We start from the raw sequence: 26,833 nt of genomic DNA on the forward strand, positions 1-26,833 counted from the left end.
TCAGTCATGTTCTGCCTTCTTGCTCTCCTTTGCTTCTCTTAGGGGTAGACGGAAACTAAACCCTACTAGGCTCATCCCTGTCATAGTGCAGTTGTAACCCACACACCCACTGGGTGTGGTTCACTAGCCCACGTAGTGGCACTTAGACCACTTACAGAGAGAGAAGAACAAGTGAGATCTACAGCGTTAGTGGACAGCCAGCTGACTTTATACCTCAAAGTGCAGAGGCTCATGCATGAAGCTCCAGAGGTCCCAGGTTTGGTTCTGCAGTGGAGGCTTATCCAGGATTTCAGCTGAGTCTCTGAAGCTTGGAATATGCTTCCTCATCTAGGAATATGCTTCCTCATGCAGCTCTATCAGCATAATAAAACATTGCTACAAGAGCCAGTAGCTGTGTTGATAAGAGAAGCTCACCCACTAACTTAGCACTAGGGTAACTTACGTTGTTCAGGAAGGTGGCTCATCCACATCCCTGAGTAATACAAGTTATGCCAACACAAACTATAATGTAGACAAAACCTTAGACATGTATCAGTAACGGCAGGAGTTTTTGCTCAATGGAAAGAAAGCTACAATTGCTAATTAATGGTTTGATACTGTTTACAGCGAAATAACACTTAATTGCTACTGACAACACATTATTAAGTATTAGGCCTGCTTTCCACATATAGGCCAAAACAGAAATAAGTCTCAACAATCAGATTTCTATTCTTCTTTCACATTCTCCTGTTTCCACTTAATTGCCGAAGTATAGTGGAACCTCAGAGTTATGAACGTACTGGGAACAGAGGTTGTTTGTAACTCTGAAATGTTCTGTAACTCTTAAGAAAGAGTTATGGTTGTTCTTTCAAAAGTTTACAACTAAACATGGACTTTAAGCATCTTTGAAACTGCAGAAGAAAAATGCTCCTTTTAGCCATCTTAATTTAAGCAAAAAAAGCACCTTGTCAAATCTGTTCTTTGTAGGTAGTTTATGTTTAATATAGTACTCTTGTGGGAGGGGGGATTGTTTTGTTTTGTTTGTGTTTTGACCTCTGCTACTGCCTGTTATGGTTTCAAATAAGATGTGTACTTGATTGGTCTGTTTGCAACTCTTGTGTTCATAACTCTGAGGTTCTAGGGTAGTCAGGAAATCATTTAATATCAGCTAAATTCCGCTCAATAGATGAGCACACACAGGGTAAAACAGCAACTTTTGGAAACTACGTTATCTGAGCATCCCAGATTCTCTTAAATATTTGTTGGGCTTTCATTAGGCAGTCCCACAACTGGTTATCCTGCAGTTATCTTCATCCCAAGTGGAACAGAGATTTCACATTAAGCTAGCCAAAGGATTTGAGGCTTTTCTACAAAACAAATTAAGATGTGAGAAGGAATGTGAAGTCCCCTACAGAATGAACATGGTTTTATTCTACCTTTTCTTTTGACCAGACCTCCATTTTTGTGGCAGTAGGACAGAACCAGCAGAGTGGCAAACTAGAAATGGGCACACCTTTCAATTTGTTTTTCACTGGGCATTAGGTTTGGCACAAAACAAAATATTGCCCCCATAAAAAGCAGCAGTTGTTGATCTCTCTTATTAGGATTAACACGATCCAACCTGCCTTTCAGCACAAAATAGTTGACCACCACAACAATGCAGGCCATTGCAGAAATGAAATTTTGTGGGCCTTGACTCTTTCCTCCCACAATTCCCAGAGGGAACCGACAAGTTGTCTCACAACATCCTGCAAATGGGAGCACAGAGCAGCTAGGGTTACCATGTAATCTCAAAAAAATACCAGACACACTTGATCGGGGATGGGAGGGAGGGGAAGGGACCGGCCAGGAGAGGAGCAGGGCTGGTGGGAGGAAGGGGGGTCTGGGAGAAAGAGAGGGGCTGGGAAGCAGAGCTGGCGGGGGAGGGGGTCAGGGGCAGCGGGGCTGGCCGGAGGATATCGAGGGGGGGCAACCAGCAGGAAGCAGAGCTGGTTGGGGTGGGGGTCAAGGGCAGCGGGGCTGGCCGGGGAAGATCAGGGGAGTGGTGGCCAGCAGGAGCGGGGCTGGCTGGGGTAGAGGGCGGGTGTCAGGGGCAGCGGGGGTGGCCGGCAGGAGCAGGGCTGGCTGGGGAGGGGAGGGGGGTCGGGGGCAGTGGAGCTGGATGGGGGAGATCGGGGGAGGGGCGGCTGGCAGAAAGTAGAGCTGGCGGGTGGGAGGTCAGATGGAGCAAGGCTGACTGAGGGGGGGAGGAAGAGCGAATTGGCTGACAGGGAGCAGGACTGACCCGGGCACGTGCAGATTCCAGGGCACTGCCTGTCCCACGCACAGTCCTGGCAAAGCAAATCCAGCTGCAGCTCCACCACACGCTTGACCAGCGCTCAGGAGCAGGGACAGGGCTTCCCCTCCTCCTCAGGCGCAACCAGAGGCTCCCAGTGCTGATCGCGCCCCGCCCCCCAGCCACTCCCGCATCCCCACCAGGCTTCCATCTGGTGCCCTGCCGGAAAACCAGAAAATACCGGACATTGCACATGTCCGATATTTTCTAATTTTTTTTTTACCGTACAGAGGGCCCAAAAACCGGACTGTCTGGTAGAATATCGGACACTTGGCAACCCTAAGAGCAGTACAGTGAGTTGTACTGCTATGAATACTGGGATACCTGCCCAGAGAGCTGCATTGCTTATCATGGCAAGATGCAGTGGACATGTGGGATAGGACGGAAGAGTGATGTGGTTGCATTATTGCAGGTTAGGTTATCATGGATTCATTTACCCCAGGATTTGCATGCAGTAAAGACAGTCTCTGACAAGTTCTTAGCCAGTCTAATGGTGCCACCAACCTTTACAAACACAATTGCACATATGCTTATACACAAAATAAATCAGGAATCTCATTCCATTCAGAACTCCCTGATCTAAAATCTCCAGTGTTTCTTAAGTAGAGTCCCTCTGGATTCTAGGGCAACTTTTGAAGGGGGAGAAGGATGAAAATTTAGTCCTGATGAACTTTCTGACTGCTGCCACTATCAAATAGCTCTTATTATAAGATATCCCTCCCACTTCTAAACCATTATGATTATTTAGCCTGAAGTCTATGCAAATTCAATTACCATGATACAGTATTGCAGACCATGGTTTTGGTATGCTTGTTAACATGGCAGTACTGGAACTCAAGTGTCAAAATTATAAGGCAGCACACCTTCATTTTCACTGAAGAAAGAGCTACACTCTAAAGCTATGTCTACACTGCAGGCTTTTTGCGTAAGAAGCTTCTGGCGGAAGAGATCTTCCGTAAAAACTTCTTGTGCAAAAGGGCGTTCACACCTCAAAAGCACATTGCAAAAGCAATGTGCCTTTGCACAAGAGAGCGTCCGCACTGCATGCACACACTTGTGTAAGAAAGTTCTGATTGCTATTCACAGAATGGCCATCAGAGCACCTGTGCTTTTTCTGACAGGCTCTTTTTGCACAAGAAACCCCTGTTGAGTGTCTACACACACCTTTTTGCACAACTCTTGGACAAAAAGGAGTTATGCCTCATAAAAAGAGGTATACCTATACCGCAAAAAGCCCTCTGTTCTGCTGTTTCACAGTAAATTTTCTGGCGCAAAAACGCGCTTGAGGTGTGGACACTCCATGGGTTTTTGCACAAAAACCCTGTAGTGTAGACATAGCCTAAATGTTTGCTGGACAGTAATATCGATTAGAGTTGTGGGCTGTTTTTTTAACATTCCTATACTAGCAAAAATAGATGCAGTTAACAGCAATCTTATACCATTTCCACAAATGCAGTAAGCTACAGAAGTCAAGTCACTCTTTTGGCAGTATAAGATGAATGTCCACTAATAGAAGGGGTTTGCTAATACAGCTATTCCAGGCAAACTTTTTCTACAGAACATTAAGCTTGACGTATTCACACAGAGATTGAGGGTCTCTTCTACTCCAATACAATTTATCAAGAAAGAAGTAGATCCCATCCTTGAATCTCCATTTTGGTGTAATTCCCTACATCCACAATCTAACATGCTGGCTTTGACACTACAGTACCTTCAAGAGCACCGATACATATATTAAATAACTTAACATACTCCAGTTAACACATAGCAAGCCTGTGTACACACCAGTCTCACTCACTAGGACAGTGGTCCCCAACGCTGTGCCCGCGGGCGCCATGGCACCCGCCGGGGCATTCGTGTGCGCCCGCCAACAACCTGGGCCGGCCCCGCCCCCAGCGTACGGGAGGCGCCAGCCCCAGGCGCGCGACAAACACCGGCGCTCGGGCGGCCCCGGGTGCGCGGCGCTCGGGCGGCCCCAGCCCCGGGGCACATGCGGGCGCTCAGGCGCGTGGCTCGGGCGGCGGCGCTGGTCCCGGGCCCACGGCACAAGGCGCTCGGGCGGCCCCATCCCCGGCCCTAGGGCACACGCCGGCGCCGGGTGCAAGGGCATCCCAGTCCCCTGGCGTGCCGCAGAACGCATGGCCCCGCCCCCGGGCGCCCGGCGCGTGAGTGGCCCCACCTCCCGGGCGCCTGGGAGCCTCTAAAGGTTGGGGACCACTGCACTAGGAAGTCAAAAATGGCATCAAGAACTATGAAAACACATTTAACTAAACTCTGAAAAAGCACACCCTACAACTATCCATTTGTTCAGGACTTTTGCCTCTTTCACAATCTGGGCCAACATACAATTGCATACAAGAGAAAGAGAGGACTGTCACTGTCATGTCTAATGAGTGCCAGCAAAATAATTAAAGTTATATGTCATACTAATAACTTTAACACACGTAAATCTTACCTTTTTTCAAAGTGTAGCGGCTGGTCCGTCTGTTCTAACTGTGGAATACTGCTATAGATAGAGAATGCTATATGCAGGAACTAGAAAAACCAGCCTCACTTCCCCCAACAATGTATTTGCACAATGCACACACCCAGCTGTGCAACGTAATGTTTGCCAGCAGCAGTCATTCAGCTACCAGAGTACCAGGAAATACTTGTCGCACTAACCCACTGAGTTTTCATAGGCACTAGAAGTGCCTTCTTCTTTTAAGAGCCTATTTGGCTAACTCTGAAGTGTAGTGGCACAGTACTTGTCAGAGGAGAATTACTAATTTATTTCAATAGACATAGGGTTTATGGGACACAGAGTCCTGAGTCGGGCTCCCAGGTGTTACCATAATAAAATAAAGTTCACTCATGTTAACTGTGACGGGGCAGCCCCGCCCTCGGCGGAGAGCCCCGCACCGGCCGCCCTGTACAGCGGGAGGCGGAGCGCCCCCCGCCGCTGCCCGCGGTGTTCGGCGGCGGCGAGGAACGCGTTGGCCTCCGACGCCCCGGAGGACGTCATCCGGGCGCGCCGGAGCCTAGGCCCCGTTGCCCTGGCAACGGACAGACGCCCCGGCGCGGAGGGCGGGGGCGGCGCAGGACGCCGGGGCCGCGCCCCCGGCGCCAACTTTAAAATGGGACCGCGGCCCCAAGGGGAGGGGGGGCCGCCGACCGCGGGCGGAGGACAGCGCCGTGGAGAGCGGCGCAGAGCAGCGCAGCGCGGCTCCGCACCCCGCCGCACAGCCCCACACCGGACAGGGGAGCAACGCCGAGACAGCGGACTACCCCCAGGCTCGCGGGTACCCCTGACGGCAGCGAACTGGTGAGCTCGGGAGCACGAGGGGAAGGAAGCAGCCCAGGGCAGAGTCAGGGATGACTGGTGGGCTGGCGAGTTAAGGGGTCGAACCCCGTCAGCCGGGTTCAGGTCACTTGGACCAGAACCCTTAGGGCCCTGGGCTGGGGCCCGTGAGAGTGGGCGGGCCCGGGCCCCCCTTCCCCTCCTGCGTTGTTGCGGGGGGGAAACCGAAGACGAAAGCACGGAAAAGACTAGCCGAGGGAGCTCGAGACTCAAGGACCATAGCGAGCCCTCTGGGCAAACGCCGCGGGGCGGCGTGGGGGCGTCACATTAACATTACTGCCGTAGTATGAATAAAAGCCCATAAAAGGAATACTGAAATCTCCAAATTCTTTAATGAGTATCAAATACTATAGTTAAGTATTATGCATTCTGTCAGTATGTTTGAGTTCAAAATAATAAGAGTCGTGTCACATTCATCATGCAAACATAAGCATAACTTGGAAGACGTTCTTTTATAACTGGAATAATGCCAACTTTCTTACACTGTCTAGGCAAAGCTCTTCCCATACCTACAAAACTACTATTTCCATGATCAGAGCCAAAACTTCAAAGTTGTGTCTAGTTTCCAGCACAGGAACGTACAAATAAGAGGTAGAGTTTCAACAGTTATAATGTTTGAAGATTTAGAGTGCTCTGTTAGCCATAATTAATCCTAAAGCATTCCACTTCACAGTTGAAAAAAAGCCAAACAGAAAGGTAATGTGACTTGCACAAGGCCCATATTAATGACTAGGGTTGCCAGGGGTCTGGTTTTGAAACAGACAGTCCAGTATTTGAGCTTTCTGTTTGGGAAACAAATTAAGAAAACATAAATGAGAAAATATAAATGTCTGGCATTTTCTAAATAAGATGGAATGTAGATTGTGATGTAATGTCGAGTGTGTCCGGTATTTTTGTTGAAACCATCTGGCAACCGTATAATGACAGAGCTGAGACTAAGCACAGTCCCTGACAACTAGCCATTTACTCACTCAGCTAAACTACACAGCCTCACCATGTTGTTATGTGTTTATTTTGATCTATTTTTAAGGCTTCCAAAGGTTCCACTAGAAACACTCAAAACCCACAACAAACTGTTCAGTTCCAGTGCAGGACTTCAGCCCTACCTAGCTCCAAAAAAACATATTACAGGGAGTTCACTATTTGAATTGAAGATATCTATTTCTAGAAAAAATATTTAAAAACCAGATTTTAGATAAATAGTAATAAACTGGTGCAACTCTGCATGACTGTGTTCAGAGTCACTACTACTTATGTAGCCAAACATTATGAAGAAGAAGGGCTTCTAAGTTGCTTGGAAAGCAATGGACACTATTTACAGAATCTACTGACGTATGAATAATTTTGTCATTTGGTACACTGAACACACATGGTGAATGTCCATAAAACTAGCTAAAATATCCAATATATAAGCAGGGGGCAGTGGGAAGGAATTAAATAATTGAGTTATAGGAATGTAAAGAGTTAACTGGTTAACCAGTTACTCGGTCAGCATGTGCCTTACTGGCATGCTTAACAGAGTAACTGGTTAACCACTGCTCAGCGGGACTGGAACAGTCCCCACCTGTGGCATGGTATATCAGACCCTGCCTGGCCTAAGCAGCCACAGTGGGACAGGCCCAGCTGGACCGGAGCAGCCCCCCACCCACAGTGCACCACAGGCAGGGGGCTGCTCTAGCCTGGCTGGTCCCACCACAGTATGCCGCGGGAGGGAGGCTGCTCCAGCTGGGCTGGAACGGCCTGCCACCCCACAGGATCGGTTAGCCAGTTAAATATGTTTAACCGGTTAACTTTCTAAACAGGATTTTACAGCCTCACCGAGCTGCCATTGCCATCAACTTTGTAACATGCTCCTCCTCTGAGCAGGACTATACTCTGAAAATTAAGACAATTAACAGCCTTGCCCTCTAACTACACTCCTCAGCTTCTAGATACAAAAGTAATTCCACTCCTCCTCTCTCCCAGATGGACATGCTCTTCTTCATCAATGACCAACAGTTCAGACTGAAACCTGACCACAGAGGGAACAGCTACTCAGCAATTAAACAGCCGTGGCTGATTTGGTCAGCGGAGTCAGGCCCTTGGGGGCTGTAAAACTTCAATGTAGCCATCCAGACTCCAGCACACACCCGCGCTCTAGAATCTGGAGCCTGAACAGCAGTTTTTAGTCCCACAGCCTGAGCCCCGCAAGCTAACCCAGGTCAGCTGCAGGTGTCTGACTACTATGTAGATGTACCCAGTGATCCACCCACCCTGACCTTCAAAAGGACTCCTGTCTCTGGATTATGGGGTTCTTTCTACCTACTGAGATGTGTTGGGGGGAAGGCTACAGTTGAGTTCACAACACAGCAGCCCATCTGCACACCTAAGACAGGCCATTCAGAACTCATCACTGCAACACTCTGCTCTCTACATAGCTTCCCCCATGACTACTGGTCAAATTCCAGGTTTTAGCCCTTGCCTTCATTGTCCTCCCCAGAAGTGGCCCAAGATACCCAAGGGATAACCTCATCCCTGATTTCATGAGCCTCATCACAATGGCACCATCAGCGTCAGAGTGAAACTTGAAGCTCTGCAGAGGACAGGGCTTTCTGGGTCACTGGCCACAAATTCAGATGTCAGACCTAGGAAACAGTAGAATGACCAGGAACCTTCAGCTCTTTCAAAATCTAGTCTAATTTTCACTCTTCAACACAGACAAATCAACCAACCCAATTATGGGCAGGAGGGAAAAGGAGGCAGCTATATCTTTGTGTGCACACTATCAGTCTGGTAGGTGCCCAGACACCACAGTGTTTTAAGAACTTATACAAACAGTACCAAGATCCTTGGTCCCAATGAGCTGCCTAGACAGCTGAAAAGGAATGGAAAGTCACTGTAACTGGCCACCTGGCCAATGGAGGAATCCATGGGTGCTACTGAGCCAGAGATATCCCAACTGCATGGTCTCTGGCCTGGGAAGCATTAGGAACATAGATAAGAAGAGAAGGAACATCAGAGGACTACTGTGCTCCAAAGATCCAGGACTGGTGAAATGACCTTTTCAGAGCAATTAATAGTTGACAGACATTAGAATATCCTTGAGGGTCTGAACCAACTCCTAACAGCCAACAGAGGAAGAGGGGAGCACACTGATATAGAATATAAGACCACCTTTGTAACCACGTCTCCACCACCAGATTCTGCACAGAGCGCATCTTAGCCAAACCAGAAATCCAGGGTCACAGATTTCAGACTGAGATATACGAAGCTTGGCTTGAGTTTTGCCTTTATGATGAAACTTGAAGGCAAACAAAATCCTAGTTTCATTATGTAAGTAGTACCGCCCAGCTTTTAACATGTTATATTTAAAAGCAAAATGGGGAGGGGGGTAAGTAGATGGGAATACAGAAAGTGACAATTTTTCTCCTTTTGTTTTGCTTACCACTGAGTAAATAAGAGTTCATTTTACTGGCTGAGTATTCAACAGAAAGAGACTGCAAATGAAAACAAATTCAATATCTGCTTGCAAAATTAAACAAAAACCAAAACCTATCACCATCATGAAATAAAGGAAGAAAAATGTTTTTCATTTGCTACTGCAAAACAAAACAACAACAAAAATCTGTGTGATGTGAAATCATCCAGAAAGAAAAAGCTTGGGAAATGAGTCACCTCAATTTTATCATTTTGCATGCAACGCTTGTTAAAGCAGCATTTATACAGAGCTCCAGCTTGCCTTGTTATGTTTAAACAATGCCCTGTCTCATGTTGCTTTTTTGATGAAATGCAAATGTAGTGAAGGGGATAGATTTAAAACTAAACCATGAAGCACAGCTCATACATACATTCTGTTCAAAAGCCTGCAGTATATCTAAAATACCAATGGTTAAAATACTAATCCGATCTGGGGGTTATAATTATAACGAGCAAATGGAGTTTGCCGATATTGGCTAGTTTACTTCTAACTACATATAAGGGCCCCTCATATTAAAGCAAGAGATATAATTTGGCCTTTGGACGTTAAAATTTATTATTGGATAATAACGTCACTTGGGATGGTAATAAACAACAAGTATAATAATATGGAACTTTCTGATAGATTCCCTTTTTAGTTTTCCCCACTATAGCCTATATTATAATATTCCAAATGTACAGAAAAAGTGAGGGTACACTGTCTGAGGTGTTTGGTCCAATGGACAGGACACCATTCTGGGATGCAGGAGACCACACTGTCTCTGCCACTGACCTGCTATTTGGCCATGAGAAAATCACCTGACCTTTCTGTCTGTATCTCTGTTTCCCTTCTCACTTCTTTATCTGTCTTGTCTATTTAGATTGCAGGCTATTTTGAACAAGGATTATCAATTATTATATGTATTTGTACAGTGTAAAGCACAATAGGATCCCAATCTATTTGGGCCGTTAACTTTACTGTAATATTAACAACAGGAAGATGTTTGACATATATTTACAGCTTATACAGTAAAACTAAAGTGAAGAATTACATTCTTTAACAAGATGCTGCCATCTATTCTGATGTGAAAGACATCTGTTTCATTCAGACAGCCAATCACTTACTAAAGAAGACAAAATAAAGATTATTTCTTTGACCATAGCAAAATATTTCCTAAAAATAGTAAGTAGAGCTGGTCAAAAAATTTCTGACAACAGTTTCCTGTCAGAAAATGCTGATTAGATTAAACTACAATTTTAGTGGGAAAATAGTGAGTTAGTCAAAATTTTCAAGGCAGTTTATTTCACCTTTATTATTTTGACTTTTATGTCATAATATGAAAGTCAAAATATTCCAACTAACATAGTCAAAACAAAAAGTTGTATGAAATATTTTGCTAAGGACAAAAAATTCTTATTTTTTTTTGGTCCCATGCTGAAATTTTTCATGTGAAAATTTCAATTTTTCCCTCCAAAATTGATTTTTTATTGGGAAAGTTGAAATGATGGCTACCCTCTGGTTGCCCCTGGGAAGACTCTTATCAACTTAACTTTCTGCCTGCAGGAAGAAAGTGAAATTGACAAGGACTTTCCAGCTGGATAACCAGGCAGTCAAAACATTTAATTTCAGTTCTCTTGAAATGGAATTTTTTCAAATTTGTTCCACAAAGAATGTAACTTTTTTTAAAAATCCCAGCCAAGAGAACACTTTTCCACAAAAACAAGTTTCTAAAGTTAAGGCTATGCCTGTAAACTCAACGGTGGCATTCCCTTACTCAAGTGACTAATAGTACAACCAGTGCTTCTTTTGTGATGGTACTATCTGGCACCTCCAGTTAGAGCTTACCTGGAAAGAACGGAGCGTACCGGCACCTCTGTAATGAAAATTTCTTAAAGGAGCCGCGTCTCTGAAAAGGGAAATTCTGGGCTCACCACCGGCTGAACAACTTTTCCCTGGAGTACCGGCACTGTTTTTTTTTTTTTTTTTTTTTTTTGGTAATAAAATAAGCACTGAGTACAACCATAACATTTCCTTAATGGAACTACTGGTATACCATTCAGGGGTGGCCCGTGAGCATACGCAGACTCAGCAGTAGCCTGGGTCGCCGCCTTCAACGGGGCGCCCAATGATGACATCCCGGGGCGCCCAATGATGACGTCACGCCATTGATGGCCATTCAGGCAGGGGCGCCAATCGCACGTTCCGCCTGGGGCACCAGCTGCCGCAGCCGGCCTTGGGCCACTCCTGATACCATTGTCTAGTATGTTGGCTCCTGGACAATGGCAGGATCAAGGTTTTAATGGGCTTTAACATTTTACACATATGTGATATTTAAGAGTCTTGTAAATCTCTTCTGGGAAATTTATTTACAGCATAGGTACAATGCAATGTTGAGTGTCACCAACAGGAATAAAATGTAAGATAAGAGGCTATTAGGAAGCTTTTCTCATTAAAAAGTAACAGCTTTTATCTTGCTGAATTACTAATCAATAAAGCCTGGTTCAAAGCCACTGAAGTCAAGGAAAGATTCACTGAGTGCAAGAAACTTGATACTCAGTCCTAATGACAGTAATATATATATTTTAGAGATTTGTGTACCTGCCTATCTGTGAGTCTGTCCGTTTGTTCAAGAACACATCCTAAAAACGGTAAGAGCTAGGACTATCCAATTTGATATACAGTTTCCTCTTATCCTAACTTAAAGCAAAGTCAGAATTTGGTTGTTCAAGAAAATGGGACATGCTGGGAATGGGATTGTTTTCCAGAGCATAGGAGGATCACAGAGAGGATGGACGCGATTCTGAGAGTGACCACTGGAGATGCCAGGGGAGGAGGGCTAGAGGCAGAGAAAAGTCCCCTTGCGGCCAAGGGAGGGGGCTTTAATAGTAACCTGTTTGATTCTCCTTGCCTAAGTGGTAAGGATGTTAAATTGCAGTTATCTGGATTATCATGTAGTCCAGTGTTTCCCAAAGGGTGCTCTGTAGAACTCTGGGGTTCCTTGAAGTGAAAATAAGGATTCTGCAAGAAAATTCCATTACAATAACATTTTATGATTTAAATAAATAAATAAATAAATATAATAATAATAATAATAAATATTTAAGCATTTATTAATGTTATTGAAAACAATTTTCATTTGTGTTTATCTCATGACCTTGTTTAACATTTGTTTATTATTATCTTTACTTATTTGTGGTCTACTTTTTTCAGCTCCATACATAAGACTGTTATTAGGTGTTCCACAAAATTCTTTCGAATTTAAAAGGGTTCAGTGGCCAAATAAAATTGGGAAACACTGGTGTAGTCGATAGAACTTTTATCGACTAATCATCATTTAGATGATTAGTCGATAAGGACTGCTCTTTTCAAACCCGGCTCGAGCCAGCTCCTCAGGTGGGTACTTCCACTGCAGCTCTTACTACATTTAAAATGCAGAGGCACAGAATCCTGAACCAGCGCAAGCTGAGACTGCTCGGTCCTGGCTTGCATTGAGTCGAGCAGCCCCAGTTCATGGCCTCCAGGGTTCTTGTACATTTCAAAAGCAGGGAGCATGGGGCTAATTGAGGACTGCTTGAGTCCCCCGCTTGCCCACTGCTCCCCTAGTGCTCCTGCTTTTGAAATATACAAGAGGTCCACTCTTGCTACATTTCAAAAGCAGAAGTGCCACCAGTTCCCACTGCGCCCCTGCACCTCCCCCACAGAGATGGTGCTGAGGGGAACCAGCTTTTAAACCAGCTCTGCCTAGCACCAGCTCCTGCTCCCCTCCTTGCTGTCATTCCCTGATAGAGGCAGCAAAGGGGGGGAAGCGACTAGCCAAGTCACTAGTCGACTAGTCCAGGGGTGGGCAAAAATTTTTGAAGTAGTCCCGGGCCGCCCTGGAAGGGGCGGGGCCTAAACGGGAAGGGGCGGAGCTAGCCCCTTTGTCCCCCCCTTGCACCTATGCCCTGGAAAAGGCTTGGCATGCTCCCCCATCCCCAGGCCAATCAGGGCCTGAGGGCGGGGGAGCATCTCCCACTCTGCAAGGACCATGTGGCACTTTGAAGTGCCGTGGGCTCCTTGCAGGGATGGGGCAGAGCGAAGGAAGCTTCACGCAGCTCCCCTGCCCCCAGGCTGATTGGCCTGGGGGCGGGGGAGCATGCAAAGCCTCCTCCATCTCCCCCAGGCCCTGCGAACAGTGCACAGTGCTTCAAAGCACCACATGCTCCTGGCAGGGCAGGAGGAGGCGTCACGCGCTCCCGCGCCCCCAGGCTAATTAAGGCCTGGGGGTGGAGGAGCGCACGAAGCCTTTTCTGCTCTGTCCCCGCCGCGCACTGCTTACAGGGTGTGGGCAGAGCAGCGAGGGCTTCGGCTGGTTCCCTGTCCCTAGGCCCTAATTGGCCTGGGGAGCAGCAGGACTTCTGCAGACCCGATCCATCCACTTGGCAGGCTGGATCTGGCCTACGGAAGCCCTTTTGCCCACCCCTGGACTAGTCGCTTACATCCTTACCTCATCCACATGCACCATATTTGAAAAAATAAGCTGTGGATATCTGTAGATTTGCAGGGCTCTAGTTTACCAGGATCCAAACTGATGCAGAGGTCAACTTAGTCAGTGCATAGGCATCCAGCTTGAAAAGAGCATGGAGAAGAAATAACAGCTAGCTGTTTCTGAAAACCTTAGGTCAGAGAGTACAAAGAAGAAGGGAGGACTAGTGCCTCCCCTCTCTTTTGCTTATTCCCCTCTATAATGAGTCATCTCTGTGCTTCAGCTGGTGAGTGTTCTGAGCCTGATGAGTCATCCCACAAACCTGGGCTAGTGAGTCATCTGAGGTAATTACCTGAGTGACAAAACAGGCCAATACCAATCAATCAGGGACCAGTCGATCAACCAACAGGGGGCTAACCTGTGCCCACAAGGCAGCTATACATGCTCCTAATGAAAGCAGCCGCTCCAATCTGCTTAGTTCATACCTTTTGTGAGAATTCCCAGTTGCCTGGTAGGTTTTACACACTGCGCCAGTCTGTGTCCATTCCTGCACCTATTCCTGCTTCTACTCCAGCCTCAGTTGGCCACCAGGCAATCCTGACAGCCTTGTGAAGAAATGTGCTTCCTCTTCTCTTTCCTTTCACCCCAACAGCATCTGCAATTACATGTGGTGCTAAGAAAGGAGCATCAGAGAACAGGGTGAAGGGTGCTGCTGAGGCTAACTTCCAAAAGAAGAGTAAACTCTCAGGTAGGCTCTTCTTGCATCAGCACCCAAAACTATTGAGATCTTCATAGGTGCGGTCAGTTTGGTGCCACTTTTGATTTAGTCAGTGATGATGCTGATGGGCACTGCCAGGTAAAAGATCTGTTCCCTGTGTGAGGCGGAGGTTATTCTCGTCTGGAGCCTCATGACAGAAGACAGTGCTGAGATCAGAACAACAAGTGCATCTTGGGTCGTGTGTCAAAAGAAGTTGACACGAAGGCTGGTCCTGGTACCTTCAACAGGACCATTAAGATAGCAAACTGTAGGCTTTTAAGAAGCCAGGTGAGCCTGAAGCCTCAAAATGTCTCTTTATTCTGAAGTACAGATGTGGCAACCAGTACATTAGGTTACCAAGTGAGCCTCCCTCGAATAGAGAGGGCACTGGAAATGTATGTTGGTATCTTGTATGATCACAAGAGTGCCCCTCCTACCTGGTGAAGCCTTTACAGAGCTTGTGGCCCAACATGGACCTGCTTGAGAACCAAAAACTCCCAGGATAAGGGACAGCTACATACAGTAAACTATCCTAACATCTCTTCACAAACTAACTACAAAGGATAAATTAATAATAATCATCTATACTAGAAGACCGTACCAAAGACACAAAAGAGGAGTGCCATTCACTCTGCAGCAGACGTGAAGGAACTGAGTCAATGCTCAGAGTCACTCCTTTATACAGAGTAAAGCAATAATGTCACCCTCACTCAAAAACCTCTCGTGTGTCTCCAATGGACATGGCTTTTCATGGCAGTTCTGCAGGCTGACCATTTTGTATTTCAGACACAGTTTCAGATCCCAGGTGATACCGTATGGTTTACTTCCTTCAGTTTTTCTGGCTAACTCAACTAGTCCAAGAGGCATTAAAAGAACTAAAAGATTTGGAATGTGAATTTCTAGTGTTTCTCCCCACAATGTTAGTTACTGTCCAAATAGGGGGAAGAGCAGAAGGAGGCCAAAGTCATCCAGTCAGGGTACGAGTACGTAGATGTAGTGGCAAAAGACATTAACTGGAAAAAAAGACACTGTAGAGCATATAATGATACTATGTAGGTTGAAAAAAAAAACCCTTAAACAATGGTCCTATAGCACTTTAGAAACTTTACAAAAATATATAAATAGTATCATGAGGTTTCATGGGCACAACTCACTTATTCAGACCCACAAAATAGCACATTTTCATTGATCAAATACTTCACAGAAATTGGACACATATCCTTTAGTTTAAAACACCAAGATTCCAAAGACAGTATTTCTTTATAGCTATAACTGTATATATTATGCAGTGACTAGTCAATGTGTCAGATACCCTGGAAGATTACATGCTAGCAGTGAAGAACAATTTTAGCCTAAGGCCAAGCAAATCTGTGCAGTTTCTTAAAGCAGTGTAATACCAGCATCAACCCACTCAATCTGAGCCTGTTTTGCTTTTCCTCCCCTACCTCTTGCATTCATTAGCTTATCAGCCTGTTTTGGTAAAAAGTTCATGTTCATTATCTTGGAATAAGATTTCCAGAGGGATTCCCACAATCCTTTTCCTCAGTGCATCCTCATCTCCCAATAAGATCCAGAGTGTGCACTAAGAATGGGATAGTACACCTTCACAGTTACGTGCAGGCCTCCTCCACCTGCACTGCCGCCTCTCTATCAAAGGCAGCTGCATGAGGGGTGTGGGAGCCGGCTTAAATTGGATACATATCTAATTCAGAGGCAGCAGTGCCGGGGGTGAGGGGAGACTATGGGTATGTCTAGACTACATGCCTCTGTCGCCAGAGGCATGTCGATTAGGCTACCAGACATAGGAAAATGAAGCGGCGATTTAAATAATCGCTGCTTCATTTAAATTTACATGGCTGCCGCGCTGAGCCAACAAACAGCTGATCAGCTGTTTGTCGGCTCAGCGCGATAGTCTGGACGTGCGGGTGGCGACATCAAAGGTATTTGTCGACCACCCAGGTAAACCTCATCCCTATGTGTAACCATAAGGGTCAACCAGTGAGTCTGAGGGAGGGGGCAGGAGCTGGTACACACAGGGAGCCACCTGCCCCCTGCATGTAAACATGTAAATTTCAGCAGATACAAGTTTACCTGAATACACACATTTGAACATCCCTAGTGTCCAACTCCAAGGGAGCCATTTATGGAGGTTTTAGAAGGGAGGTAGCCCCTCCTGAAATTGGAACCCGTGGAATTCATACTTGAGGTCTGCTTAAAGCCCATGTCCTGACTCCAGAGGCAGTTCTTAAATGCAACAGAGTTTGAGCTGCTTGCAGCTTTGCCTTTGGGGCAGGGAGTTTGTTATAAAAAAGAGGGAGGCAGGTGATTAAGAATAACAAAAGGCTGGGCATTCCAGTCATTGAAGGAGTTAGATCATCATGAAAACATAGCCAGGTACTCCACTTAAAGGGGGGGGGGGGGAGAGAATGAGTATTGTGATGCTGGGATTTGCATTTGGACTACTGCTATTAAATTTATAAATGTTCTTGAAAAAGAGGTGAACAGGGAATAATTCAAAGCTGACTGCAAAGAGTTACAAAGGGATCTCACAAAACTGGGTGATTGGGCAACACAAGGGCAGATGGAATTCAGAGCTGTTAAGGGCAAAATAATGCACATGGAAAAATATAATCCCAGCTATACATACAAAAATGATGGGGTCTAAAATAGCTGTTACCACTCAAGAAAGAGATCTTAGAATCATTGTGAATAGCTTCCTGATAACATCTGTTCAATGTGCAGTGACAGTCTAAAAAATAAAAAGCTAACAGAATATTGGGGATCATTAGGAGAGGAACAGATAATAAGACAAAATACCATATTGCCTCTACATAAAGTCATTATATGCCCACATCTTGAATACTATCTATATTGTATTTAGAAAAACTACGGAAACGGTAACAGAAATGATTAGGGGCAAGGAACAGTTTCCATATGAAGAGAGATTAACAACACTGGGACTTTTCAGCTTGAAAAACAAGCACTAGGGGGAGGGGGGAGTTAGATGTCTAGATATCATGAATGGTGTGGAAAAATAGAAAAGGAAATGTTATTTATTTCTTCACTAACACAACATGAAAAGCTGACACAATTAAATGTATAGGCAGCACATTTAAAACAAGCAAAACAATTTATTTCTTCACGGTCAACTCTGCCAAGAGATGGTGGAAGTGCCCAAACCATAAGAAGGGTTCCAATAAGAACAAAGTAAGTTCAAGGAGTATAAATCCATCAATGGCTACTAACCAGAATGATCAGGGATGGTGGCTCTAGCTGCTGTTTGCCAGAAGCTTGGAATGGGCAACAAGGGATGGATCATGATGATTGCCTCTTCTGTTTATTCCTTATGAAACACCTGGCATTGGTCACTGTTGGCAGACAGGATACTGGGCTAGAAGGATCGTTGTCTGATCCAGAATGGCTATTCTGATTTTCTTATATAGAGCTGATATGTATCTGCCCCCTTGCTGTAACCACTAGACCTCACTCCCTTTCTAGAGATGAGAAAGGGGCCAGGAGTACTGACGGGCTCTCTCTTTCTCCACAGAGTTAGTAACAAAGGAAGTCTATACATTGAAATGTTAAGGCTAACCAGTGTCCCTTAAGTGACCTGTCACAAGATGTCAGAATACATTAGTGTTAGAGCTGAGTGAATCTAACAAGTACTTAATTTTCTTTCTTTTATATAGGAATTAGATACAGTGCTCCTGTCAGCTAACTGCTAAGTTGTCTGCCAAAAAAGAATGTTTTCAGTGCCTTAACAGCCCCTGGATAGAGATGAAGTCTGTGTGGGGGAGGACGGATGGTGCTGGCTACCCCCTCCCTCCCTATTTGATGCTTGGCTTATACTGAGTATGCTCAGTAACACTACTGAAGCCTGTGTCCTCAGTATTCCCCCCCATGCTCTCATTGTCTTCCTCCCTCAACACAGCATGTACAGATCGCCCTCACCCCCCATAAAAATCTGAAATGGCGCCCCTGTCCACCTCCCCATCTCATAATGATAACTATAATTAGGAGGGAAGGGGACTGGCAGTGATTTGCTCACCCATCACACCTGGGGGTAGGTGGGTCTTCCCTCTCGGTATTCAGAGATTGTCTAAAATCTGCTCTCCTCAGCAGGTTTTTACAGGTAGGCTGCTGCTTTCGGAAATCAGGTTCCTCTCTGTAGCCAAATAGGCAGGAAATGAGAATAAGGCTGTATTGCAAGTGGGGGGTATTTGGCGGAGGAGGAAAGGGGTAGAAGGACTGTTGTTTTCTGAGGGAGGAGTCTGACATTTTTGTCAGATCCAGACCCTATTGAGATCTTACTGTAAAGTCACAAGTATAGTGCGCACTTTTTTTCCCGTTTTTTTAATGTCAAAGTCGGAGTGCGCATTATCCATAGGAGTTTTATTTCAAAGTTTTCTTTTGGCGGTTCCGCAGCACTTAATTAATCGCTGGACACCAGAGGTTAAGTTGATTTTTATTAGCATTGACAAGCAACTATATACACAGTTTCAAAAAGGTAAGTTAAACAAATTAAATCAACACTGCAGCGCAAACAAGCAAATACCATATGTTAATTGATCTTCTACTCATCTTCGAAGCCCTTGAATTTGTATTTGTTAGAATCTTCCTCAAACAGATGAGCAATATCTTCCAGGGTATAGCCCTCGACATTTTCATCCAGGTAATACAAATCATTGTCATCTTTGCATACCGGTAATTCGCCCTCGGACGATTCATTGTCACTCGGATCCATCCACAAGGCATCATCCTCGCTGCCATCCATAGCATTAGAGATGCTGCATTTCAGAAACCCCTTCCTTATGATAGCGGGATCAAGTTCAATCCAGACATCCGCTATCCACTTGGTAACATCTTGCAGCATCGGTGTTTGCATATGTCCACCTGCAGTAAATGTATGTTCACCTTCCAACAACCAGGTGTTCCATTTCCTGCTTAGTGCATCTTTCATTGGCTTGTTAACTGTCATGTCAAGTGGCTGCAATATTTTGGTCATTCCACCAGAAATAATTGCCAAGTCTGATTCGTCCTACTGAAGCCTTTTCTTGACGGATGGCATACAATGACACCAAAATGCATCCAAAACTATTAGAGACCACTTTCTCATAAGTCCACCTGGCCGCTTCACCCAAACCGTCTGTAGCCAATCAAGCATTAAAGCTTCGTCAATCCAGCCTTTAGGGTGAACACGCACGTGAACGGTGTTTGGGAATATAACATTCTTTGGCATTGTCTTGCACTTGAACACAATATAAGGAGGCAGCTTCGTTCCGTTGGCCATGAACGCAAGCATTATGGTAAACCTAGACTTTTCATGGCCTGTGGTAGCAATGGAGATGGTCTTGGCACCTTTTACTTCAAGCGTTCTGTTGTAGGGATTATTGAAATGTAATGGTGTCTGATCTGCGTTACGAATTAATGAAAGGTTGTAGCAGTGCTGCTTGCGTAGTTTTATAACAAACTTTTGGAACTGTAGTACCTTGGTGTCTGAGTCCATGGGTAGCTTCTGTGTGATTGTTGTTCGGCATCGGACTGCCAGGCCATGGCGATTCATGAACCGATTGCCCCAGCCATGCGAAGCTTTAAACCCAGCTGCGTTAGCGCACATTTTGGCAATGGTCAAAACCTTCATTCTAACCTCCGCAACGCTAACACCACCGCCTTGCTATCTATGCTCAGCAATCCATTCAACAAGCTTGGCCTCCAACTCAGGATATGCAGCGCTTTTATCTTGCTCAGCCATCTTCATCCGAGGAAGTGCTTGCAGGTGCTCTTTCTGCCATCTCTAAAGCCAAATGTTAGACTCTGCTATGCTATCAAATTCACGGCTGGCAGCTCTGTTGCCATGAAGTTCAGCATAGCTAACAACTTTAAGTTTTTCAGAAGTCATGTAAGATTGCCGACAATTCATAGCATCCCAAAGAGAGCATGGAAACGCCACGCACCGTATACTCGTGTGCTCACGTGTGATTACCCGGCAATACAAAAAGGCAAGACAAAATACGGCAAAGTCGGGGTGCGCATTATAGATAGGAGTTCAGTTTATGCTGGAATTCTCATGTTTAAAAGGTAGGTGAGCATTATGCATAGGTGTGCATTACAGTGGGGATTTTACAGTAATTCATTACTGCTTTTACTGTCTCTCTCCTCGTATCAATAGTAAGACCATTCATTACTAGACCTAACCTGTCCTGATATTTAGCCCCCAACCCTTTTCTTTTAAACCAGGTTTCTAAACTAACTATGTCTGAAAAATGTAGTATAAGCAAAATAAAACACTGCGGTATATAGGATGTATAGGTGGGAGGACCAGAGTAACTCTGGGTCCACCACCTATCAATGATACAGCCATCCCAAATTCAAGCCAATAAAACTTACGTAGCACCAAACATCTACAGTTGTGTGTAATAGTACACATTTTATTCCACTCTTTTAAAAAGATCTAAAAGAATACTGTCAATGTTGCATTGTCAAACCTGCAGAAGTTAGGAAATTCTATAATTTGCCCCCCTTGTGCATAGGCATTATGGGAGTGTCTTCAATTACATGACCACAAACTAATCTTTCCAAAATTCCTGTCTCATTCAGTGCACAGAATGCATCATGCCTAAACAATGAGGCAGCTGTTCAATATTTCTTTTTGTTCTCATCATTCAGCATGTGGGCCATATCTTATTTATGGTACACCATGCAAACCCTGAATACACAATTATTAGTCGCCTCATGGGCTTTTCCGTTGCACTGTAAAGCGCAGTATCACAGTACTTTGCAAACTGTGATCTTCACAACAACCCTAAAAGGTAAAAAAAGTATTATTAGAGCCTGGTGTTTTTTTGCAAATGAGAAATAAATACAAACTCAACCCAAAAAAAAATCAATGTACAAAACTAAATAAAACAAAAACCTAACCTCATAGCCACAGCTCCTGTCCTCCAGTGTTGGGCATGGCTCCCTGTTAGCCATTGTGACCTGGTGCAGGGGGTCATGGCACCACTCCATCACATCATGAAAGAGGTCAAACCTCAGGGACACCATGACTCTGTGTGCCAGTTGTATCACCCAGAGCAGAAAGGCAGGCCCAGAACACTTGCGCAAGAGGACTTATCCCTGAGCGGGAGCGTCAGAGTATTTGTGCAAGAAGCACTGATTTCATACAGTAGAACATCAGTGTTCTTGCGCAAATACTCGCGGCCAGTGTAGACAGGCGGCAAGATTTTGCGCAAAAGCAGCTGCTTTTACGCAAAATGTTGCCAATGTAGACCCAGCCCTTGAGTTTAGAATTGCAAGCACACGGCACCTCTAAAAACTGGGTCCCTGGACTATAAAATTCTTTAGGGTTAGATGTGTAACAAAAAATACATAGGGAACTTTCTAAAAACAAAATCCCCAAGTTGATACAGGAAAAGCAGATTTAAAATATGTTTTATACACACAAATATAAACACAACTCTGAAAGTGAAGCAATGAATGACCAAACTCATTTCTGGAATAGCTATTTGGCACACGAGTTCAAGACCCCAGGCAAACCCAAGTTGAAAAGAAGTTGGAAGCAGCCAAATAATACATATTCATTTAATTCCAACAATGCACCTGAGCCTAATCTGAAATACGAAACCATTCCCTCAAATGCGTGTTTAAAAGCAGAATAATACAGTAGATACAGCTGCTCATTTCCATTGCTCAATTGACTTTCATTTGCTATACAGTTGCTACATTACTTTGCTTTGAAAGACATTAAAGATAGCTAAAATTGTTCTTTTAAGAGACGGGGAAAATGTGGAACTATTACAAAGAAATTTAGAGCTATTTTATAGAAAAAAATTAGGATTACTTATACACAAAATGAGTATTATAAACCAGGTCAGGTAATTTAGAAATATATATCCAGCAGTTAAACATGATAATATGAGTGGCTCATTAGTTGCATGCACAAAAATAAGCCATTGAACTGTTACTACTATACTGAGAATAAATTTCAATTTTAATGAAATTCCTTACATGTGCAATTATAGATTAATCTCCATGCACTGACCAAAAATAAATTGCATTTTATTCTAGAAAATGTTATTGTGGTTGTCAAGGCTTTTGCCCACTCTGAGTGCAGAAGTGGAAGCCCGCAAGAGGCCTTAAAATACCTTTCCTCTATAGGCTTCTGTTTATAAGCTCCCCAAGGTCACAGATTACGTGGCCTGGGGAGACAGCTGCCACCACCCAAGTGAGGGGGGGAAAACTTTCTTCTTGAACCCATGAAGAAAGCACTTGGGCACTTCTTCCAGGGAGATATCCCAAGCTATTTTACCACAACAGAGCTTAAAAAAGAGAGAGAAAAACTGCAATCTCGGATAGCTGATTTCTCAGTTTTAGGCATGCATACATGCAAAGAGCTCCTCTTACCTTCTAGGACAGACAAATCAAATCATATTCTTTTAAAAAGGTGAGTTTATTAACAAAACAAGAAGATATAGCTAGTAAAGCATATTTGGTTGCTAGGTGTTTTAAAGCAACTGAGAAAAGAACAGCGGCTGAATCGGGGATCCCTGGGGCAGAGCAGCTGGGGTCCTGCCGGGTTGGTCCCGCAGCGCCGTCCTTTGGCGCTGCGGGACCAACCCGGCAGCACTCCAGCTGCTCTGCCCCAGGTGTCCCCAAGAGCAGCCAGGGTGCTGCTGGGTTGGTCCCGCAGCACCGAGGGGCAGCGCTACAGGACCAACGGGGCAGTACCCCAGCTGCTCTGTCCCAGGCGTCCCCAAGAGCACCTGGAGTGCTGCTGGGTTGGTGCCTTAGCGCCGCCCCTTGGCACTGTGGGACCAACCCGGCAGCACCCCAGCTGCTCTATTGCAGGCATCCCCGATTTAGCTGCTGCTGAAACTGACCAGCAGCAGCTGAACCAGGGACGCCTGGGGCAGAGCTGGACTATCGTAAGGGGGGGCTATGAGGGGTCTGGGGTGACATCTCCTCCCACCCCACTCCAGACTCCTCATAGCCCCCCCTTCTGATAGTCCAACATATCTGATAATTCGGCACCCCCTGGGTCCTAAAGGTGCCGGATTATCGGAAGTTTACTGTAATACTCTTTCCATTTCACTAGTAGCTCAGGAGGATATTAAAAAGCAGCTACTCAAGTTATACATTTTTATATCAGCAGGTCAAAATAACTTGTTGCAGCCACAAGTTTAAAAAAGAGTTGGAACCATCGCTAAACCATTAATGTTGATTTTTTTCACTATCTCTTGGGAACACAAGTGAACTTCAAAATAAAAGGTATAACATGATCCAACAGCTGGAAGCTAAAACTAGACAAATTCAGATTGCAAAGAAGACAAAATTTTAACAGAGTTAAATAACCACTGGAACAACTTGCCAAGATTGTGATAAATTTTCCATCACTGGCAATTTTTAAATCAAAGGTAGATTTATTTATATCAAAATTACATCAAAGTTCTATAGCTCGAATTGTACAGGAGGTCAGACTAAATCATGATAATGGTCCCTCCTGGCCTTAAAAATCAATGACTTAAAGATCATTTGTTGCCTATGATCAACACTTACTTTCTCTGTAAAAATAATTCAGGGTTAACAGACATTAAATCTTATTTTAACTTGCTACATTAGGCAAAAGTGTATTTCCAATGCTTTCTCTCTCACAGCCTCTAGTTGGTACAACAAAAGCTGCCAAATTTCACAGCAGAGCCAGTAATGGAGTTTCAGCATTATACTGAAAAACTGCAGTTGGGTAAATAGAGTTAGTATCCCATCCTATAGGCCACTACCTTCCACCCCTAAGGGTACGTCTAGACTACAGAGTTTTGTCAACAGATACTGTCGACAAAGCTTCTGTCGACAAAGAGCATCTACACTACATTCAGTTCTGTCGACAAAGCAAGCTGCTTTGTCGACATGGCAGTGTAGACGCAAGGGCAGTTTACATGCAATAACACCTTCTGTCGACAGAACTCTGTCGACAGAAGGCGTTATGCCTCGTAAAATGAGGTTTACCAGCGTCGACAAAACTGCTGAGTTCTGTCGACGTTATGTCGACAGAACTCAGCGGTAGTGTAGACGCAGGTATAGTTTTGTCGACAAAAGTCCACTTTTGTCGACAAAACTCTGTAGTCTAGACACACCCCTAATGAGGCAAACTAGGAATTCCCTCTTATTACTTTCCACTGACTATGCATTGATTTCCAGTAAAAGTTTCCATCCCCCACTTCCCTCAGATTAGGTTTTAGACAGAATTATTTATATTGCATTGTATATTCTTGCAAAATACCAGCACAGTATGTTACAAAATAATACAGGATAGAGGATAGAAGAGCTATCCCCTTAATTTAATTCATAATTGTTTAGCAACCTGTTTGATCGTGCAACTCTGTGGTGAATCATGCCATCCCATAGGTCAAACACAGTGTGAATTCAAACATTTGCAGAGAGTCCACAGGACACAAGGCTGTTTGCATAAAACATCCTCTGTAAGGTGTTCGGTTCTTCCTGTGTTAAAGAAAACATGTGGTATTCAAGCAGGGAAGAATATTCCCTGAAATGAAAAATAGTGGCAGTTTAACTTTTCTTTTTAAACATTAAATCAGTGCTTAGGGGGTTTTAGGTAAAATTCACTCACTCAAAAAGAATTACCATTTATTTTCTACCATTGAAATATGAGAGCAATAAATCATGGAAAAATGATGAAGGAATTTTGTCTAAATTATTCATGCTTCAAGCAACATTTTTGTTAAGATACCATCAGCTATATGTAGTTTTAAATGTAATACAGGTTGAAATGTTCTAGTCCAGCATTCTCTGGTCCAGCAACATCCATGGGTTTAGTTAGCCAGATGGTCACTTATCATGGGTGTAACCAAGTTTCCTGCAGTCTCATAAAGTTTCTTGGCTCTCAGTGTTCTGCTATTATTTAGCTCTAATTTACCCCAAAACACCCCAGAGCTCAGTAAGCAGTGGAAGTGTTGGCAATGCTGCTAGACAACACTGACCTCCCGTGGTTCAGCAAATTCTCTGGTTCGGCAACAGTCAGGTCCCAACGGTGCTGTACTAAAGATGTTCAACTTGTACAAAAATGGTAGCTTGTTCACTAGCCAATGTGAAATGAATTGGTGATCTCAGTCTAGTTCATATTCAACCTTTGTGGTTAGCTTGACAGAGTTCAGAACAATCTTCTGACCCACCAATTTATTATTATTCAAGGTACATCTTGATGGGTTATACATAAATGTGCATGTATTCTGCCTATTTCTATTAAAGAAGCACTCAGATACCCCACACATGAGGGAAGCTCCATTGCACTGGAGGCTGTGTGAAAAAAAAAGTCCCTTGCTTAAGGTGTATTAGATATAGAGACCCCCAAAACATCCCCCACACATAGAAGCCCTATGGCCAAAAGCTCCAAGGGGGAGGAGGGAGCAGTTAAAAAACAGACTGCTATGAGAAACTGCTGAGCTGAAATTCATATGCAAATTTCACTTCCTAAACCAAGGTTTAAATGCAATGAGTAGTCCTGTGGTACCTTAGAGACTAACAAAAATATATAGGATCATGAGCTTTCATGGGTAAAACCCACTTCGTCAGATGAATTGGGTGGATCTGAAACGCTGCTGTGAGCCACACTGAAGCACTGCCTTGACTACCAGTGAGTTTGGAGCTGGGTGTGTAAATAAAAATTCCAGCCCCTTGGATGGTACATAGTATTTGTGGTCAGCCCATCTGCAGGTAGGTAGGTGAACATAAGAACACATTTTCTTATGTTCTTATGAGATAGGTGGTCCATGGGCCAAAAAGTCGGAGAACCACTGTTCTAGAGGACTGCAGAAGTCTGTGCCAGACCGGGAATGGTTGAAAAGGAATTGAGGATGCCAGCAGCACACGTGCTACTTCAACTTACAACAGAGCACACGTTGCCTGCAGGGTACTGCTATGAAACTCTCTAATCAAAGGCGCTTAGATAGCACCAAGACCAAGAATGAAGCACCCACGGGGGCATCTCTCAAAGCAGAATCTTCAGTTTGGTTTTGGTGGTTTATTTTGAAGATTACCAGACTGTATTTAAGCTCCTGAAGGTGGTCCTGACTTTACTGATTTTGTTTCAGGTGTCATGGCTTATTCCTCTTTCTTGGCTGATCATGCTGCCCATCACGTAAATGTTTCTATATTGCTGAGAAAACAATCCTCTATCTAAACTGATGGTGGTGAGGAAATATTAAAGGTCGTGGTATTTGTCTTACTGCGGCTGATTTTCAGTCCAATTTGCTGGCTTGAATGTGTTAAGTCTAGTTGCTTTTTCTTGTATGGTGTCCGGTATGGGATGGGAGAGAAAGAGATCATCTGTGAATTCTGTTTTCAAGGAATAAGAAAGTGTAAAGGGAGGGGGGGGTGGAGGACACCCACCCCTTCCCTAGTCCCGAACGGTTTGTGGGGTAGGGCTTGCCCGCGTTCACTCCACGGAGGGGCTCCCCACTACCCCTTTCCCCTTTACTCTCGGCCAATAGGGCGTAGTAAGGTTCCCT

At 44.6% G+C, this 26,833-nt stretch overlaps 1 protein-coding gene across 5 annotated transcripts in view; it reads right to left on the reverse strand.

The window, feature by feature from the left end:
- SYTL5 (synaptotagmin like 5) overlaps positions 1-26,833 on the reverse strand; it is a 150,549-nt gene that overhangs the window by 96,452 nt on the left and 27,264 nt on the right. For 2 of the 5 annotated variants that reach the window (XM_006133933.3, XM_014578967.3), the window contains exon 1: positions 4,770-4,862. The exons of 2 other annotated variants lie outside the window; for them this stretch is intronic. The gene's annotated coding sequence lies outside the window, so the exon portion shown is untranslated. Of the gene's footprint in view, positions 1-4,769; positions 4,863-24,669; positions 24,817-26,833 lie in introns of those variants that run through there. One more of the 5 variants, XM_075913249.1, reaches the window with a different exon arrangement.

The sequence above is a fragment of the Pelodiscus sinensis genome, chromosome 1, assembly GCF_049634645.1.
Source record: "Pelodiscus sinensis isolate JC-2024 chromosome 1, ASM4963464v1, whole genome shotgun sequence".
Lineage (NCBI taxonomy): Eukaryota > Metazoa > Chordata > Testudines > Trionychidae > Pelodiscus > Pelodiscus sinensis.